This window comes from Equus asinus, chromosome 17 (genome assembly GCF_041296235.1).
Source record: "Equus asinus isolate D_3611 breed Donkey chromosome 17, EquAss-T2T_v2, whole genome shotgun sequence".
NCBI classification, from domain to species: Eukaryota; Metazoa; Chordata; class Mammalia; order Perissodactyla; family Equidae; genus Equus; species Equus asinus.
Window position 1 is genome coordinate 32290073 of NC_091806.1, and position 18784 is coordinate 32308856.

The 18784-nt window shown below is 36.4% G+C and overlaps 1 pseudogene; it reads right to left on the bottom strand.

Annotated features, from left to right (window-relative positions):
• Positions 1–937, bottom strand: LOC106822548 (olfactory receptor 5B3-like; annotated as a pseudogene).
• Positions 938–18784: the final 17847 nt, after the last annotated feature.

An 18784-nucleotide genomic window follows, 5' to 3' on the forward strand; every position in this document is an offset into this window, starting at 1 on the left:
CTAAGAAGTGAAGCCTAGAGATAATTTTGCCTTCTCAACAACTTTCTTGAAAGCACTCTTGACCTCTTTGTTCCTCAGGCTGTAGACCAGAGGCTTTACCATGGGGGTGATCATATTATAGAACACAGATGTGATTTTGTCTGTGTCCCTGGAATGACTGGAGTTGGGTGGGGAATACATAAAGATGACTGTCCCATAGAAGATAGAGATGCAGTGAGATGAGAAGCACAGGTGGATAAGAACTTCAGGTATCCCCCAGTGAGGGCATCTTTAGGATGGTAACAAATATGAACAGGTAGGAAATCAAGATTACCAAGAGAGCAGCAAAGATGTTGAAGCTTGCCAGAACAGCAAGGATCAGCTCACTAATGTGTCTGTCAGAGCATGACAAAGCCATGACTGCTGGAATATCACAGAAAAAATGATCTACCAAATTGGATCTAGAGAAATACAGCCTGAAAATGTTCAGCGTGGATGGAAGCATTCAGTAAATCACAAAAGTAGGAGCCTGTGACCAGACAAGCACACACACTTGTCATTACGGTGTTATAATGTAGGGGTTTACACTCTGCTGTGTAGCGGTCATACGCCATTGAGGCCAAGAGGTAACTTTCCACAGTGCAAAGACTGCAAAAAAGAACATCTGAGCAGCACATACATTGTAGGAGATGACCTTATCTCCTATGAGGAACCCAGCTATCACTTTAGGAGTGACAGCAGTGGAGTAACCAAAGTCCACCAGAGAAAATTTACCAAGGAAAAAGTGCATGGGAGTGTGGAGACAAGAATCCAAGAGAATCAACAAGATCATTCCCAGGTTTCCAACCACATTGATGAGATAAATGAGAGTGACAGTGGTAAAGAGAGGGATCTGATCTTCTGGGGCATTGGTTAGTCCCAGCAGGATGAACTCAGTCACTTCTGTATTGTTCTCCATGGATGTTATTTGGAAATCACAGGATGCCCTATAGCAATGGAAATAAAGGAACAGAGTGATTAACAAAGAAAAGATTTAAGTAAAATTTATTAAATATTATATGTATTCATTTTCATTATAGCAATAATTTGTATGTCAAGATTCTATAGCTCTAAAGTATGGACTAAACAATAAAGTTTAAGGCACAAATTATCTGTAGAGTTTCACACTTTTGAAGCTGAAAGATTTTCATGGATCACTTTCCAAATTCAAATTTTGTAAATTTGTAGCCTGAAATGTGGAAAATGTAATGTCTTAATTCAGATGAAATGTGTTGAATGGATATATCTGTCAATTCAGTTTTCCTAAGCTTAATAAATAAATATGCCAGAACTGCTCAAGACACTTTATATGTATATTCATTTATTATTCTCCATAACCCTATGGGGTTGATTAATTATTATCCCCATTTAACTCATGAAGCACAGGGATTGAGTAATGTATTTAAGTTTACAAAATTATTACTGCCAAAACCAAGCTTTGTACCCATGCAGAATGATTTCCAAGTCTACTGGTCTTACCTACCTTTAGATCAAATTGAATTTAATTCAAATTACAATTGCTCTATGTCTCCAGAGTTCTAAACTCAGTGTTTGGAGTTTCCCAATAAAGTAACTGAGAGATGTATGTGCAGTGTGTGTGGTGGTATAATTGGGAAGCAGGGGCATGTACAACCAGAAGAGGCACTTGTGAAGGGGAAGGCACAGCATTGAGTATAAAGCTTTGGTTCTGGGACTAGGTGCATATCAACCGTACCATTTACTACTTAGGAATCATAGGTCCATCTTAACTCCCCTGATCCTGAGTTTTTTCATCTGTGAAATGAAAATAGTATGGAGACCTAACTCAGAGTATTATTGTAAGAATTAAATGATAATGCATTAAATCAATGAGTAAAATGCTAGGTATTTAGCACAGACTGATTAGTGTTAGGCATAATATTGGTAGTAAGATGGAATGATAGACTTCATGTTTGTTTGAGAAAGGTGGATGGTGAAAGGCTCCAGTGTGGATGAGTTTTTTAGTCTTGTAGCCTCCCTCTTCAGCTTGCCTTTTTTGACTCACGTGGTCCACTGAGATTTTCTGTTTCTCCAGTGTTTGTCAGTCTGTCCCTCCTCTGTCTGCATGAGTGGATGTTCTAGTTATTTCATGTGGGCCATTCTTTTGCTTAATTTCTTCTTTAAAATCCACGTTTTAGCTTGGATTGAAAGAGTTTCCTCTCTTAAATTCATTCTTCTCTCATTTCTGTTATCCCGTAGTTGAATCACAGAGATCAGCGGGTGAAAGTTCCTAGTTTGTTGGCTACAGATCTGTTTTATTGGCTAATTATAGGTTTTAAATTTTTTATTTGAATCTATTCTTGTATAAGAACAGTTTTTTAAATCTTTTTTAAAACTTTTTATTGAGATTATGATAGTTTACAACCTTGTGAAATTTCAGTTGTACATTTTTGTTAGTCATGTTGTAGGTGCACCACTTCACCCTTTGTGCCCTCCCCCACTCCCCCTTTACCTTGGTAACCACCAATCAGTTCTCTTTGTCTCTATGTTTAACTTCCACCTATGAGTGGAGTCATACAGAGTTCGTCTTTCTCTATCTGGCTTATTTCACTTAACATAATACCCTCAAGGTCCATCCATGTTGTTGTGAATGAGACGATTTTATTCTTTTTATGGCTGAGTAGTATTCCATTGTATTTATCTTTTTATTTGACTCTGAAGCCTTTAGAAGGGCATCTAATTATTGTTCTACTGATCTTCCTTAATCTTTTCACAGCTTCCTTTACATGCCTGGCCTGTAAATTCATTTTGTTTTCCAACATTTGTCAATCACAACCACTTGTAGAATATACTGTGTTCCACAATCCATATTAAGATCTATACACATTTATGTTTGTGTATGTGTGTATATATATACATATATATCTTTGCATTAAATCCTCACAATAATGTTATAAGGTAAGTGTTATTATTATTCCCATTTTACCATTAAGAGAACTGACGACTTGAGGAATTATGTAAAGCTCTACAATTAATATCTACTTTGAGATAATTCCAGATTTAAGATTTAAACACAGCTGTGAAAAAGTCAAAAGCCTGTGCTTTTAGCCACCTCACTGTCAGCATTTATAGATGTGCTAGTAATAGCAAGAGTCGGATTATGAGAAAAGTTTAAAGTGGAGTATGGATCTTGCTAATTCAACATGGTTTATTTTACACTTGTTTTTTTTAAACCTTCACTGAGAGGCCAACAGATGAAATTAATGCCTACTCAATCAGAGCATCATCTATCCGTTTTTATTTTACTAATCTTTTTTTAGGAAAGCAGTATGATTATGTTTCCAAAGTATCACTAAACTCCCAAATGATGGAAGTTTTGATACTTATGTCCAGCCTCAACTTGCTGCTGTAGCCAAATATTCAGAAAATCTATTTCTGTGCTTAAATAACTCATAGTAGGTATGGCTGCCCCATTGCTTTTGTACAAAGTAAACTTCTCACTAACAGTGTATATGGAATATGGAAGCTTACTGGAAAAGCTGCTGCTGGAAAAGAAGGGGCATTCAATCCTGAATAATGAGTCGCAAATAAGAAATTCAGCCATAGTGTAATGCACATATATCATGAGGGATGTTCTCTGTCAGTATTGGTCAAAGATTTCCAAGGTCTCTGTGGCAAGTAGAGATGGAGGGACTAACACAACACTGAGCTAGGAACCTGTGTTCAAATACTGAATCTACCATGCATTCTTTGTTTTCTCTTGGAGGAGTCTCTTATCTTCTTCTTATCTGTAAAATAAAAAATAAAATTATCTAGCCCACATAATTCAAGGAAATGTGTCTGCTAATAGCAAATAAGAGAAGCTCTATAAAACATCTTGCTGAAGGTTATCATTTTAAAGTCAATCATTATAATTTTTCATCTCAAATTGTTCTTCCTGGCCATGATTAGGGGTTCATAGCAAATCCTCAGGTCTGGATTTGGGAGTTGGAGGAAAACCCTGCATGTACTGACAGCTATTAACATTCAGATGAATAAAAGCACACAGTCTGGTCCTTCTAAAATAATGTCACAATGAAATATATTGGGATTTTAGAGGCTAATTCATGGGAATCAAGAGGGATAATAGACAGATGGAACTCTCTAGGGATATCCCCCATGAGGATATCTATATCTTTTATCCCACTTTCCTAGGGAAAAAGCAATTAAATTCCCTGCAGGGACCTGGCTGGAAACATTGAGGGTTTGTACACATTTTTGTATTACTTGTTATTTCTTTTTTCTCCCACTTCCTAATTTAAGTATTATTTAATACGCACAGCTTTTAGTGTATAGTTCTAACAGTTCAGTGAAATTTATATCACATAGACACTTAACACAATCACAATGTAGAAGAGTTCCATCATCTAAACAAAATTTCTGAGGTTCTTCGTGGTCAACCCCTTCTCCTACTCAATGCCCATGGCAACCACTAAACTATTTTCTATTCCTAGTTTTTGTGCCTTTGCAAGAATATCATTTAAATAAAATCCTAACACATATGGTCTTTGACTCTGGCTTCTTTTGGTTAGCATGGTGCATTTGAGGTCCATCCTTATTGTTACCTGTATTTTTTTCCTAGAGTTGCCATAAAAAGTATCATAAACTAGATGGCTTAAACAACAAAAATTTATAAATTTACTGTCCCATATTTCTGGAGGCTAGATGTCTGAGATTAAGGTGTTGGCAGGATTGGTTCTGTCGGTTCCTTCTGAAAGCTATAAGGGAGAAGTGTTATATGTTTTCCTTTCACCTACTGGGTGGTTTGATGGCAATCTTTGGTGTCCCTTGACTTCTGCTGCATTATTCTGATCTCTATCTTAATCTTCACATAATGTTCTCCTTGTGTGTGTATGTTCAAAATTTTTCTTTTAAAAGGATGTTCATATTGAAGTAGGAGTTTCAAATTAATAAACAGAAACATCATTAAATTGGAACTGGAAGGCCAAAATCATGGACTCTCATAACCTATGTTAACAGTGGAACTCAACAGGAAGAAAAGTAGACTTCCTCTTCTTTTTTGACAAGATGTGCAGCCAAGGAGTGACTGTCGCAACTCAGCCAACAAAAAGCCACTGCACCTTGAACTCTTTGTTTACAGTAGCCCTCCAAAATCCTCTTCCTTTTTATAAAAGAGTTTCTCCTCCCTTGCTGCTGGGATACTCTCAGGCGGCTTGTCATGATTGAAGACCCTGAATTGCAACTGTTTGCAGATCCTGAATAAACTTATTTTTTCTGGATAAATAACTGAACGTCTATTTGTTTAAGGTCAACAGAGGCTAGCCTGTTCCAGTATGACCTCATCTTAACTACTAAGCTCTATAATGACCCTGTTTTCAAACAAGATCACATTCTGAGGTATTTGGGTTAAGACTTCAACATATAAATTTCGGGGGACACAATTCAACCCACAACATATCAGTAGTGAAGTATTTTTCTATTGCTGGAAAATATTTTATTATATGGGCAAAACAGATTATTTATCCATTTCCCAGTTGAGGGATATTTGGGTTGGAATAAACCCTATCTAAATATTTGCCTAATTACGTTTTTTTGCATGGACATAGTTTTCATTTCATTTGATGAATATCTGTGGCTTGGATAGCTTGGTCAGATGGTAAATATATATTTAATTGAATGGAGACTACCAAACTCTTTTCTGAAGTGGCAGTACAATTTTTCATTCCTATCAGCAATGCATTGCAATTGCTTCACTTCTTCGACAGTGCTTAATATTATAACGGTTTTTAAATTTTTGTTTTACTTCATGTTCATTTTTTGCTCTTTCTCAAGGCAAGTTCAAGAAATTTCCTTGGCAAAACCTGTTATTTAAATACCCTTTTGCCTTACCAAGACAGTTTTAGCCTGAGAATTTCCTTTTTATCCACCAAAGGAGATTGATCAATTCTTTCCTCTGCAATCACCTGTGAGTCCACACTTTCAGGCAGACTTATCTTATCTTTCTCAGTGCAGACAAATGTCATGGTTACAGATTTATTCAGTACACTTAGGTTGGTTGACTTCAAATTAAGAAAATTGATTTAACCTAGTCAAACTTCAGCTTCTCATCTTTAAAGAGGGAAATAATATCAGGTAACACTCATGGACTTTCAATGACATAGTTACAAAGTTGAGCACACCGTCTAACACATTTCCGTTGTTCCATCAAGCTAATTATTAATATTTTATTATTTATAAAATAATTTATATAGCATGGTCACAAGGATAGTGTTGCTCAAACATTCCATATTCTGTTTTACATGTGTTTGCTTCATTGCAGCTGGGCTTAGACATGTCTAGTGGCATACAGAGGATTGTCAGATGAAATGATATGTGTCATTTCTTGGTGGGTCAAAGCACATGTACAACCCTCCAGTTGTTTCATCTGCTACAGTGACTGAGGTGACAATATACCAGCAAGTGCCCCTATAGATGAAGGCTACGTCAGCCTGTGTTTTTCTGTGACCTTTTGGAGAAACGCTGCCCCTCCCCAGACAATCTGTGCTATGAATTTGTACTGTTATATGTGAGAAAAAATCTGTAATACACTGACTAATAACCCCTAAATATCAGATTCTAATTCTTGGAATGTGTAATGTTACCTGATATGCCAATGACCTAGCAATTGTTATTAACTAAGGTTCTGGACATGGCAGATTATCATGGTTTAATCAGTGAACCTTAACTGCAATAACCAGCATCCTTACAAGAGAAAAGCAGGGGAAATGAAAGAGTAAGGATTCTAACGGCTTGTCACTCCACAGAAACACACAAAAAAACGAAAACTGTGAAAATAAACTTTTCCTCAGAATTCTGAAAAATATTCAAAATACAGAAAGCAAATAAATGTTGAAAATGGCAACTTAACAATGATGTTTAAGGAAGTCTCTGTCAAACTAGCAACCAAACACAAGCTAAAGGGACAGACATTTCAGACACCACCCACAAAACACAGAGTTAGTAAATAGTTTAGAAAACTCATTTAAAAAAACACTACTGACAGTAAGCAAAACAACAACAAAAAGCCTGAGAGAGAACAATCTGATTTCCAAAGTTACCTCACTATGTATTCATAATGTCCATTTTCAACAAAAATTAAAAGACAGGCAAAGAAAGGAAAAAGTATGCCAATTCCAAAGAAAAAGAGAAATTAATAGAAACCATTCCTGAAGAAGCACAGACATTAGAATTACTGAACAAATATTTTAACATAACAGTCTTAAATATGCTCAAAGAACTAAAGGAAATCATGGTCAAAGAACTAAAAAATGATGTCTGAATTAATGGAGAATATCTACAAAATGTTAAAAATGATTTAAAAAAAGCTGAACATAAATTCTGAAGTAAAAAATACAAGTGACATGAAAAACTCACTAGAGGATTTCAAAAATTATTTGATCACGAAGAGGAAATTAGTAAAGTTAACAGTAAGTCATGAAGTTAATCCAGCATGAGGAAGAGAAGAGAAAAGAAGGAAGAAAAACTGAGCAGAGCTTAACAGACCCTTGGATCACCATCAAGTATACCAAAATATGCATAATGAGTGTTCCCAAAGGAGAGGAGAGAGAAGGGGCAGAAAGAATATTTGAAGAAATGAGGCTGAAATTTCCCCAAATCTGATAAAAAACATGAATTTGCCTATTCAAGTAGCTCACCAAACTGCAGGTAGGATATCACCAAGAAATTCATACCAAGACACATTGTAATCAAATTATTGAAAGCCAAAGACAAAAAGATTCTTGAAATTAGCAAGAAAGAAGTTATGTGTTGCATACAAGAAATTCTTCTCCTCCTTCTTCTTCTTCCTCTTCTTCTTCTTCTTCTTTTTTTTTGGTAAGGAAGATTGGCTCTAGGGTAACATCTGTTGCTAATCTGCCTCTTTTTGCTTGAGGAAGATTGTCACTGAGCTAATGTCTGTGCCAGTGTTCTTATATTTTGTATATGGGATGCCACCATAGTGTGGTTTGGTGAGTGGTATGTGGATCTGTGCCTGGGACGTGAACCTACAAACCCTGGCTGCATAAGGGAGCATATGAACCTAGCCACTATGCCACTGGGTCTTCCTAGAGATTTTTAATAAGATTAATAGCTGACTTCTCATCAGAAACCATGGAAACCAGAAGGCAGTGAAATAGGACATTTAAACTGCTGAAAAAAAAAATTCTGTCTACCAAGATTTCTGTATCTGGTAAAATAATCATTCAAAAAATAAAAGATGAATTAAAGAATTCCCAGATAAACAAAAGCCAGAGAGTTTATCGCTAGTCAACGAGTCCTATAACGATTTCTAAAAAATGTCCTTTAGACTGAAATAAAAGGACTTTAGATAGTAATACAAAGCAATACAAGAAGTGAAGAACATTATAAAGGTAACTATATAGGTAAATGGAAACCCAGTATTATTATATATTTGGTATTTAACTGCTCTATTTTTCCTATATGATTTCAAATACAAATGCATAAAAATGTTAGACTTAGGTTAATGATCACAAAATGTATAAAGATGTAATTTGTGACAATAAAAACGTAAAGAGGGAGAGATATAGCTGGACAGGAACATAATTATACTATTGAATCTACATTGGTATTGATTCAAAGTAGAGTATTATAAGTTTAAGATGTTAATTGTAATCTGTAGGGTAACCACTAAGAAAATAAACTAAAATATACTGGAAATAAAATGAGAGGAGAATAAAAATTATACACTACACAAATCAACTAAACAGAAATGAAGGCAGTAATGGAGATATTGTGGGAAAAAACGATTGAGAAACACAGAAAACAAATAGCTAAGTGGCGAAAGAAAGAATTTCCTTAGTAATTTAAGTGAAAATGTATTATATTAAATGATCCACAAAAATATAGAGATAGAAAGGATAGAGAAGAAAATATGATTAAATTGAACAACTAATGGGTCAAACAAGAAATCAAAAGAGAAATTAAAAAATAGATAGAAGAGGGGCTGGCCTGGTGGTGCAGCAACGGGTTAAGTTCGCATGTTCCCCTTTGGTGGCCAGGGGTTCACCAGTTTGGATCCCAGGTGTGGATCTATGCACCGCTTGTCAAGCCATGCTGTAGCAGGCATCCCACATACAAAGTAGAGGAAGACGGCATGGATGGCAGCTCATGGCCAGTCTTCCTCAGCAAAAAGAGGAGGATTGGTGGCAGATGTTGGCTCAAGACTAATCCTCCTCAAAAAAAAAAAAAAAAAGACAGATGAGATACATGAAAATGGTAATAGAGTATACCAAAACTTATGAAAGCAGCTAAAGCAGTTCCGAGAAAGAAGTTCATAGCGATAAATGCCTACCTCAAGAAAGAAGGAAAATCTCAAATAAACAACCTTACTTTACACCTCAAGTAATTAGAATGAGAAGAACAAATGAAACTCAAACTTATTAGAATGAAGGAAATAAAAAAATTCAGAGTGAAAATAAATGAAACAGAGACTAAAAAAATAATAAAATGATCAACAAAACCAAGAGCTGTTTCTTTGAGAAGATAAAAAATTGAAAAACTTTAACTAGATTCACCAAGAACAAAATAGGGAGGACTCAAAGAAATAAAACCAGAAATGAAAAAGATGTTGCAACTGCTAGCACAAAAATACAAAGGATCATAAGAGTCTAGTATGGACAGTTATACAACAACAAATTGGACTATCTAGAAGAAATGGATAATTTCCTAGAAACGTATATTCTTCCAAGACTAAATCATGAAGACATAGAAAATCTGCACATAAAAATTGATAGTAAGGACATAATAAAAAAATCTCCCAAAAAACAAAAGTCCAATCCTAGAAGGCATCACTGGTGAATTCTACCAAACATTCAAAAGAGAATTAATAAAATCCTTCTCAAACTCTTAAAAACATAGAAGAGGAGGAAACACTTCCAAACTCATTTTATGAGGTCAGCATTACTCTAAGGCCAAAACCAGACAACGACATCACAAGAAAAGAAAATTACAAGCTAATATCTCTGATGAACATAGATGCAAAACCCTCAACATAATATTAGCAAAATAAATTCAACAATACATTAAGAGCATCAAACACCATGATCAAATGATATTTATTTCAGGGATGCAAGGATAGTTCAACATCTGCAAATCAATCAATGTGATGCACTAATATCGACAAAATGAAGGGTAAAAACCATATGATCAGCTCAACAGATGCAGAAAAAGCATTTCACAAAATTCGACATTGATTTGTGATAAATCTCAACAATGTGAGTATAGAGGGAATGTTCCTCACCATAATAAAGACCATATATGACAAAACCACAGCTAACATCATACTCAATGGTGAAATTCTGAAACCTTTTTCTTTAAGATCAGGAGCAAGACAAGGATGCCAATGCTCAGCACTTTCGTTTACCATCATTTTGGAAGTGCTAGCCAGAGCAATTAAGCAAGAAAAAGAAATAAAGGCATTCAAATAGAAAAGAAAGAAGTAAAACTTTCACTATTTGCAGATGACTTGATATTATGTATAGGAAACCTTAGAGACTCCACAAAAATTGTTACAACTGATCAAAGAATTTAGTAAATTTGAAAGATTCAAAATCAATATACAAAAATCCGTTGCATTTCTATACACTGATAATGAACTATCAGAAAGAGAAATTAAGAAAACAATTGCATTTACAACTGAATCAAAAGAAGAAAATATCTAGGAATGAATTTAACCAAGCAGGTGAAAAACTCACACTGAAAACCATACGACATTGATGAAAGAGACTGAAGAAGACACAAATAAGTGGAAAGATATTCCTTGCTCATGGATTGGAAGAATTAATGTTGCTAAAATGTTTCTCCTTGTCCTATTCCTGATCTTAGAGGACAATCTTTCAGCATTTTGCCATTGAGTATGATATTAGCCACAGGCTTGTCATATATGGCATTTATTAATATTGAAGTATTTCCCTCTATACCTGTTTTGTTGAGAGTTTTTTTTTTAAATCACAAATGGATGTTGAATTTTGTCAAATGCCTTTTCTGCATCTACTAGCTGATCATATGATTTTTACCCATCATTTTGGTAACGTCATGTATTACATTGATTGAGTTGCAGATGTTAAACCATCCTTGCATCTCTGGAGTAAATCCCGCTTGATCATGGCATATGATGTTTTTAATGTACTGTTGAATTTGATTTGCTAATATTTGTTGAGAATTTTTGTGTGTGAATGTTTTATATTCTCACTTAAAGTGGAACCACCTGTAGTTCTTGGGAAAAAAGGATTTACTACTTTGTGTGTTCTCAAGAAATGTTTGTGCATTGATAGAACAATAACAATCATTATCATGAATATTTTGAGTGGTTATCACTTTAGGCACTGTAGCACAATATATACATATACCTCCTTCCAAGTATATTATGTTATGATGATGAACACAATGCTATTATATGAGCTTTATTGCAAATGTTAGCTAAAGGTTTCATAAACACAAAGTGGAGAATCTGGTATTTAATGCCAGATATGTTTGTCTGCATATTATATGCTTATAACTACTGCACTATATAGGTACTGGTTACAGCATGAACTTACGGGAAAGAAAGACTATAAAGCATTTCCAGTAATAAGGGCAGCAGGTGTTTTTGCCAGGGCTGAGACAAAAAGTCATTATTGGTGTAAGATGGTGATGAATGAGAAATGAACAGGCTGAATATCTAGGTGTATGAGGATTCTATCAATCAAGTCTTAGTAGAGTATAGGTTAATTACTCAAATGTCATAATATAAATCCAAGTAATTACTCACTCTGTTGTGACTTTTAAAATCCATAAGCTTTAAGGAATATGTTATGTTTTGGATATGACATATTCTCCTGAGATGTGCATTACAACTTTGCTTGTGGTGGCACAAGTTCTTAAATTAATGGGAATAAAATGGACTCCAATTAGGAGGTAATTTTCAGTGCCAGAGGTTTTTGCTTTAGACAGGACAAGATTTGAGTTATTCTTTCAACAAACCCATTCTGGTCCTGTGATTTATACATATTATCCCTGCTGATAGTTTTGGTGTTTGGGAGAGCATTTTTGGTTTTTTTTCATTTGCTTAAAGATTTTGTTCTGGAAAAGACACTGAAAAGAAACTGCCAAGGAAGAGGTCTTACTAACTATGCTGCAGCCACTATTCCTTCTTTAGATTATGTCAATTTGTTTGACAACTTGAGGTCGTTACCATAACTTTTCACTTTCATTGGGGTAATATTTCCTATGCCTGCTCATGTCATCATTTACACATTAGCTAAATTGTTGATTCTCCTGAGAAAACATTCTGATCAATCAATTCAAAGTAGATTTTTACCATTCTTTCTCATATTGGAACTTTGTTATATATACAATTATGTGTTTATTTGTGTACCGTTTTGTGTTTGTCTTTTTTATTAAACTTAAGTATCTGAGACTAAGAACTACATTTATTTTTTTATTTCTTTAAATTTTTTTCATAAGGAAGATTGGCCCTAAGCTAACATCTGTTGTCAGTCTTCCTCTTTTTTGTATGTGGGACACTGTAAAGCTTGATGAGCGGTGTGTAGGTTCATGCCCGGGATGTGAACCAGTGAACCCTGGGCAGCCAAAGCAGAGAGCATGGACTTAACGACTATGAAACAGGGCCAGCCCCAGAACCACACTTATTTTCCATGGATATATACACCCAGGGTCCATGTATATATATACCCATATATATATTTCATGAATATATACACCCCGTGGCTGACACTCATTTGGGATCAACAAACAATTGAGTAAATTCTTATCAATTGTGCAAATATTTAAGGTGAATTAAGTATGCCATAAATTTCTGGGATACTTTTAGCTTGTTTAGTGACAGTTTGTGTACCTATCACCCATGTTTATGTCAATTTTCTGCCCTAGAGGCAATGCTGTAAGTTTATTTTTGTGTTATCAAAGAGAATTAGTAGAAGTAATGTAAACACACTCATGATATTTCTCAACAAGCAGAGCTGGATGCCCGTAGACATTTTTTTTTATTAATGTTATGATATATTACAACCTTGTGAGATTTCAGTTGTAGATTATTGTTAGTCATGTTGTGGGTACACCACTTCCCCCTTTGTGCCCTCCCCCCACCCCCCCTTTTTCCCTGGTAACCAACGATAAGATCTCCTTGTCAATATGTTAACTTCCGCCTATGAGTGGAGTCATATAGAGTTCGTCTTTCTCTGACTGGCTTATTTCGCTTAACATAATACCCTCGAGGTCCATCCACGTTGCTGCGAATGGGCCAATTTTGTCTTTTTTTATGGCTGAGTAGTATTCCATTGTGTATATATACCATATCTTCTTTATCCAATCATCAGTTTCTGGGCATGTAGGTTGGTTCCACGTCTTGGCTATTGTAAATAATGCTGCGATGAACATAAGGGTGCAAGGGACTCTTGGGATTTCTGATTTCAGGTTCTTAGGATAGATACCCAGTAATGGGATGGCTGGGTCATAGGGTATTTCTATTTTTAACTTTTTGAGAAATCTCCATACTGTTTTCCATAGTGGCTGTACCAGTTTGCATTCCCACCAACAGTGTATGAGGGTTCCTTTTTCTCCACATCCTCTCCAACATTTGTCACTCTTGGTTTGGATGTTTTTGCCAATCTAACGGGTGTAAGGTGATATCTTAGTGTAGTTTTGATTTGCATTTCCCTGATGATTAGCGATGATGAACATCTTTTCATGTGTCTATTGGCCATATTTATATCTTCTTTTGAGAAATGTCTGTTCATGTCCTCTGCCCATTTTTTGATCGGGTTGTTTGTTTTTTTGTTGTTAAGCTATGTGAGTTTTTTGTGTATTATGGAGATTAACCCTTTGTCGGATAAGTGGCTTGTAAATATTTTTTCCGAATTAGTGAGCTGTTTTTTTTGTTTCAATCCTGTTTTCCCTTGCCTTGAAGAAGCTCTTTAGTCTGATGAATTCCCATTTGTTTATTCTTTCTATTGTTTCCCTCAACTGAGGAGTTATAGTCCGAAAAGATTCTTTTGAAATTGATGTCAAAGAGTGTACTGCCTACATTCTCTTCTAGAAGACTCATTGTTTCAGGCCTAATCTTTAGGTCTTTGATCCATTTTGAGTTTATTTTGGTGTGTGGTGAAAAAGAATGGTTAATTTTCAATCTTTTTCATGTGGCTGTCCAGTTGTCCCAGCACCATTTGTTGAAGACAGTTTCTTTTCTCCGTTGTAGGCCCTCTGCTCCTTTGTCGAAGATTATCTGTCCATAGATGTGTGGTTTTATCTCTGGGCTTCCAATTCTGTTCCATTGATCTGTGGACCTGTTTTTGTACCAGTACCATGCTGTTTTGATCACTGTAGCTTTGTAGTATGTTTTGAAATCGGGGATTGTGATTCCTTTGGCTTTGTTTTTCTTGCTCAGGATTGCTTAGCAATTCGCGGTCTTTTGTTGCCCCATATGAATTTTAGGATTCTTGTTCAATTTCTGTAAAGAATGTTCTTGGGATTCTGATTGGGATACCATTGAATTTGTAGATTGCTTTAGGTAGTATGGACATTTTAACTATGTTTATTCTTCCAATCCATGTGCATGGAATGTCTTTCCACCTCTTTATGTCGTCGTCAATTTCTTTCAAGAAAGTCTTGTAGTTTTCATTGTATAGATCCTTCACTTCCTTGGTTAAGTTTATCCCAAGGTATTTTATTCTTTTCGTTGCGATTGGGAATGGGATTGAGTTCTTGAGTTCTTTTTCTGTTAGTTCATTGTTAGTGAATAGAAATGCTACTGATTTATGTATGTTGATTTTATACCCTGCTACTTTGCTGTAGTTGTTGATTATTTCTAATAGTTTTTCTATGGCTTCTTTGGGGTTTTCTATATATAAGATCATGTTGTCTGCAAACAGCGAGAGTTTTACTTCTTCATTGCCTATTTGGATTCCTTTTATTTCTTTTTCCTGCCGAATTGCTCTGGCCAACACCTCCAGTACTATGTTGAATAGGAGTGGTGAAAGTGGGCACCCTTGTCTTGTTCCTGTCCTCAGAGGGATGGCTTTCAGTTTTTGTCCATTGAGTATGATGTTGGCTGTGGGTTTGTCATATATGGCCTTTATTATGTTGAGGTACTTTCCTTCTATACCCATTTTATTGACGGTTTTTATCATAAATGTGTGTTGGATCTTGTCGAATGCTTTGTCTGTACCTATTCAGATGATCATGTGGTTTTTGTTTTTCATTTTGTTGATGTAGTGTATCACGTTGATTGACTTGGGGATGTTGAACCATCCCTTGTGCCTGGTATAAATCCCACTTGATCATGGTGTATAATCTTTTTGATGTATTGCTGTATTCGGTTTGCCAGAATTTTGTTGAGGATTTTTGCATCTATGTTCATCAGTGATATCGGCCTGTAGTTCTCCTTCTTTGTGTTGTCCTTGTCAGGTTTGGGGATCAGAGTGATGTTGGCTTCATAGAATGTGTTAGGGAGTACTCCATCTTCCTCAATTTTTTGGAATAGTTTGAGAAGAATAGGTATTAAGTCTTCTTTGAATGTTTGGTAGAATTCTCCAGAGAAGCTGTCTGGTCCTGGACTCTTATTTTTGGGGAGGTTTTTGATTACCATTTCTATTTCCTTACTTGTGATTGGCCTATTCAGATTCTCCATTTCTTCCCGATTCAGTTTGGGGAGGTTGTTGGAGTCTAGGAAGTTGTCCATTTCTTCTAGGTTGTTCAATTTGTTGGCATATAGTTTTTCATAGTATTCTCTTATGAGCCCTTCTATTTCATTGGTATCTGTTGTGATTTCTCCTCTCTCATTCCTAATTTTATTTATTTGAGATTTCTCTCTTCTTTTCTTGGTGAGTCTGGCTAAAGGTTTGTCGATTTTGTTAATTTTTTCGAAGAACCAACTCTTTGTTTCATTGATCCTTTCTACTGTCTTTTTTGTTTCAATATCGTTTATTTCTGCTCTTATTTTTATTATTTCCCTCCTTCTTCTGACTCTGGGCTTTGTTCTTCTTTTTCTAGTTCTGTTAGGTGTCGTTTGAGGTTGCTTATGTGAGCTTTTTCTTGTTTAGTGAGGTGAGCCTGTATTGTGATGAATTTCCCCCTTAGGACTGCTTTTGCTGCATCCCAAATGATTTGGTATGTCGTGTTCTCATTTTCATTTGTCTCCAGATAATATTAGGTTTCTTCAATAATCCATTGTTCAGAAGCGTGTTGTTTAGTCTCCACATTTTTGCACCTTTCTCTGCTTTTTTCTTGTAGTTGATTTCTAGTTTCATAGCATTATGATCAGAAAAGATGCTTGACATTATTTCAACTCTCTTGTATTTGTTGATGCTTGCTTTGTTTCCCAAAATATGGTCAATCCTTGAGAATGTTCCATGTGCACTTGAGAAGAATGTGTAACCTGCTGTTTTTGGATGAAGTGTTCTATATATATCTATTAAGTCCATCTGGTCTAATTTTTCATTTAATTCTATTACTTCCTTGTTGATTTTCTGTCTGGATGTTCTGTCCATTGGTGTTAATGGTGTGTTGAGGTCCCCTACTATTATTGTATTGTTGTTGATGTCTTCTTTTAGTTCTGTTAAGAGTTGCTTTACAAATTTTGGTGCTCCTGTGTTGGGTGTGTATATATTTATAAGTGTTATGTCTTCTTGGTGGAGAGTCCCTTTTATCATTATGTACTGTCCCTCTTTGTCTTTCTTTATCTGTTTTGCTTTGAAGTCTACCTTGTCTGATATTAGTATAGCAACACTTGCTTTCTTTTGTTCATTATTAGCTTGCAGTATTGTTCTCCATCCCTTCACTCTGAGTCTGTGTTTGTCTTTGGGGCTGAGGTGTGTTTCCTGGAGGCAGCATATTGTTGGGTCTTGTTCTTTGATCCATCCTGCCACTCTGTGTCTTTTGATTGGGGAGTTCAATCCATTTACATTTAGAGTGATTATTGAGATGTGGGGGCCTACCACAGCCATTTTATGTCTTGTTTTCCAGTTTTCTTCAATTTCCTTTGTTTCTTGTCCCATGGTTTAATCTGTTCTGATGAAGAGCTGCTACTCTCTATTGTTGTCCTTCTACTTATCTCCTCTGCTCTTGGTTTTGTAGCCCCTTTTCTTTTTTTGATTTTTCAGGAATGAGGGTTTTCCTGAGGATTTCCTGAAGAGGAGGTTTTGTGGCAATGAACTCCCTTAATTTTTGTTTATCTGGGAAAGTTTTATTTCTCCATCATATTTGAAGGATATTTTCGCTGGGTAGAGAATTCTTGGCTGTAAGTTTTTCTCCTTCAGAGTTTTGAATATATCATTCCATTCTCTTCTAGCCTGTAAAGTTTCTGCTGAGAAATCTGCTGATAGCCTGATGGGGGTTCCTTTGTAGGTTAGTTTCTTCTGCCTGGCTGTCCTTAGTATTTTCTCCTTGTCGTTGACTTTTGCTAGCTTCACTACTATATGCCGTGGGGTTGGTCTTCTTGCATTGATAAAGTTTGGAGATCTATTGGCTTCTGTCACCTGAAGATCCATCTCTCTCTCTAGATTTGGGAAGTTCTCAGCCATTATTTCTTTGGATAGGCTTTCTGCCCCTTTCTCCTTCTCTTCTCCCTCTGGTATACCTATAATCCTTATGTTGCATCTCCTAATTGAGTTAGATAATTCTCGGAGAGTTTCTTCATTTCTTTTTAGTCTTAGTTCTCTCTCCTCCTCTGCCTTCAGCATTTCTATATTCCCATCTTCCAAATTGCTAATTCTTTCCTCCATATTATTGGCCCTACTGTTCAGTGCATCTAGGTCTTTCTTAATCTCCTCTATTGTGTTCTTCATTTCCAGTATTTCTGTTTCATTCTTCTTTATAGTATCAAACTCTTTTGTGACATAGCTCCTGATCTCGTTGAGTTGTCTATCTGAATTCTCTCTTAACTCATTGAGTATTTTAATGATGGCTGTTTTGAAGTCATCATCATTTAGGTTATATATTTCATTTTCTTTGGGATTGTTTTCTGTGTATTTGTTATTTTCCTTCTGTTCTGGAGATTTAATGTATTTTTTCATATTGCTTGATGTTGTAGATTTGTGCCTCCGCATAGAGATAGAGTTTAGTTACTGCTTCCACTTGTTTCTGCTGGTGTGGTGGAGGAGCAGCTGTTTATACTGCACCAACCAGGAATCCTATCCACAGTTGCCAACTGGGCCTGGGCCCCTCCTCGTAGTCACAGTGGTCCTTTGGATTCCCTCTTCTGCCATGGGGTCCGTCATGGAGGGGCTTCAGGCTGCTTGTGCCTATTGTTGCAGCCCACCTAGATGTGCTCCCTCCTTGGGGTCTGCAATGGTGTTATGGACTTTTCCAGCGGCCCGGGGTAGGATCACTTATATTTGCCTCTCTGTCACTGTCAGCACCCACAAAATCTCACTTGTCCACTATGGGTCACAGCAGAGCTTTTGGCATCTTCTACAGCCTGTGGTTAGCTCACCTAGCTATGCTACTTTTTTCCTGGGGTCTTCCAGCCTTGTGGCTGCCAGATGGGTGCTCTCTACTAGTGCTGTGCAGAGGCTTTCGCTGAGGCTGCTGTGAGCATATAGGGTTTCCCCCTAGTCTACGGAGCCGGGATGCTGGAACTCCACCCAGCCCCAGTCCTGTTCCCCAGGAACTCGGGGAGCCCTTTGCCCTATCTGGTGGATAGCCAGAGATCCTGATTTCAGTGGTAGCTGGTCAGCTGCTGCCCTGCCTGATATTCTCCTCTCCGGGACCCTCCTGGTGTTGTGGATGCTGGGCAGAGCCCCTCCACTAATGGCAG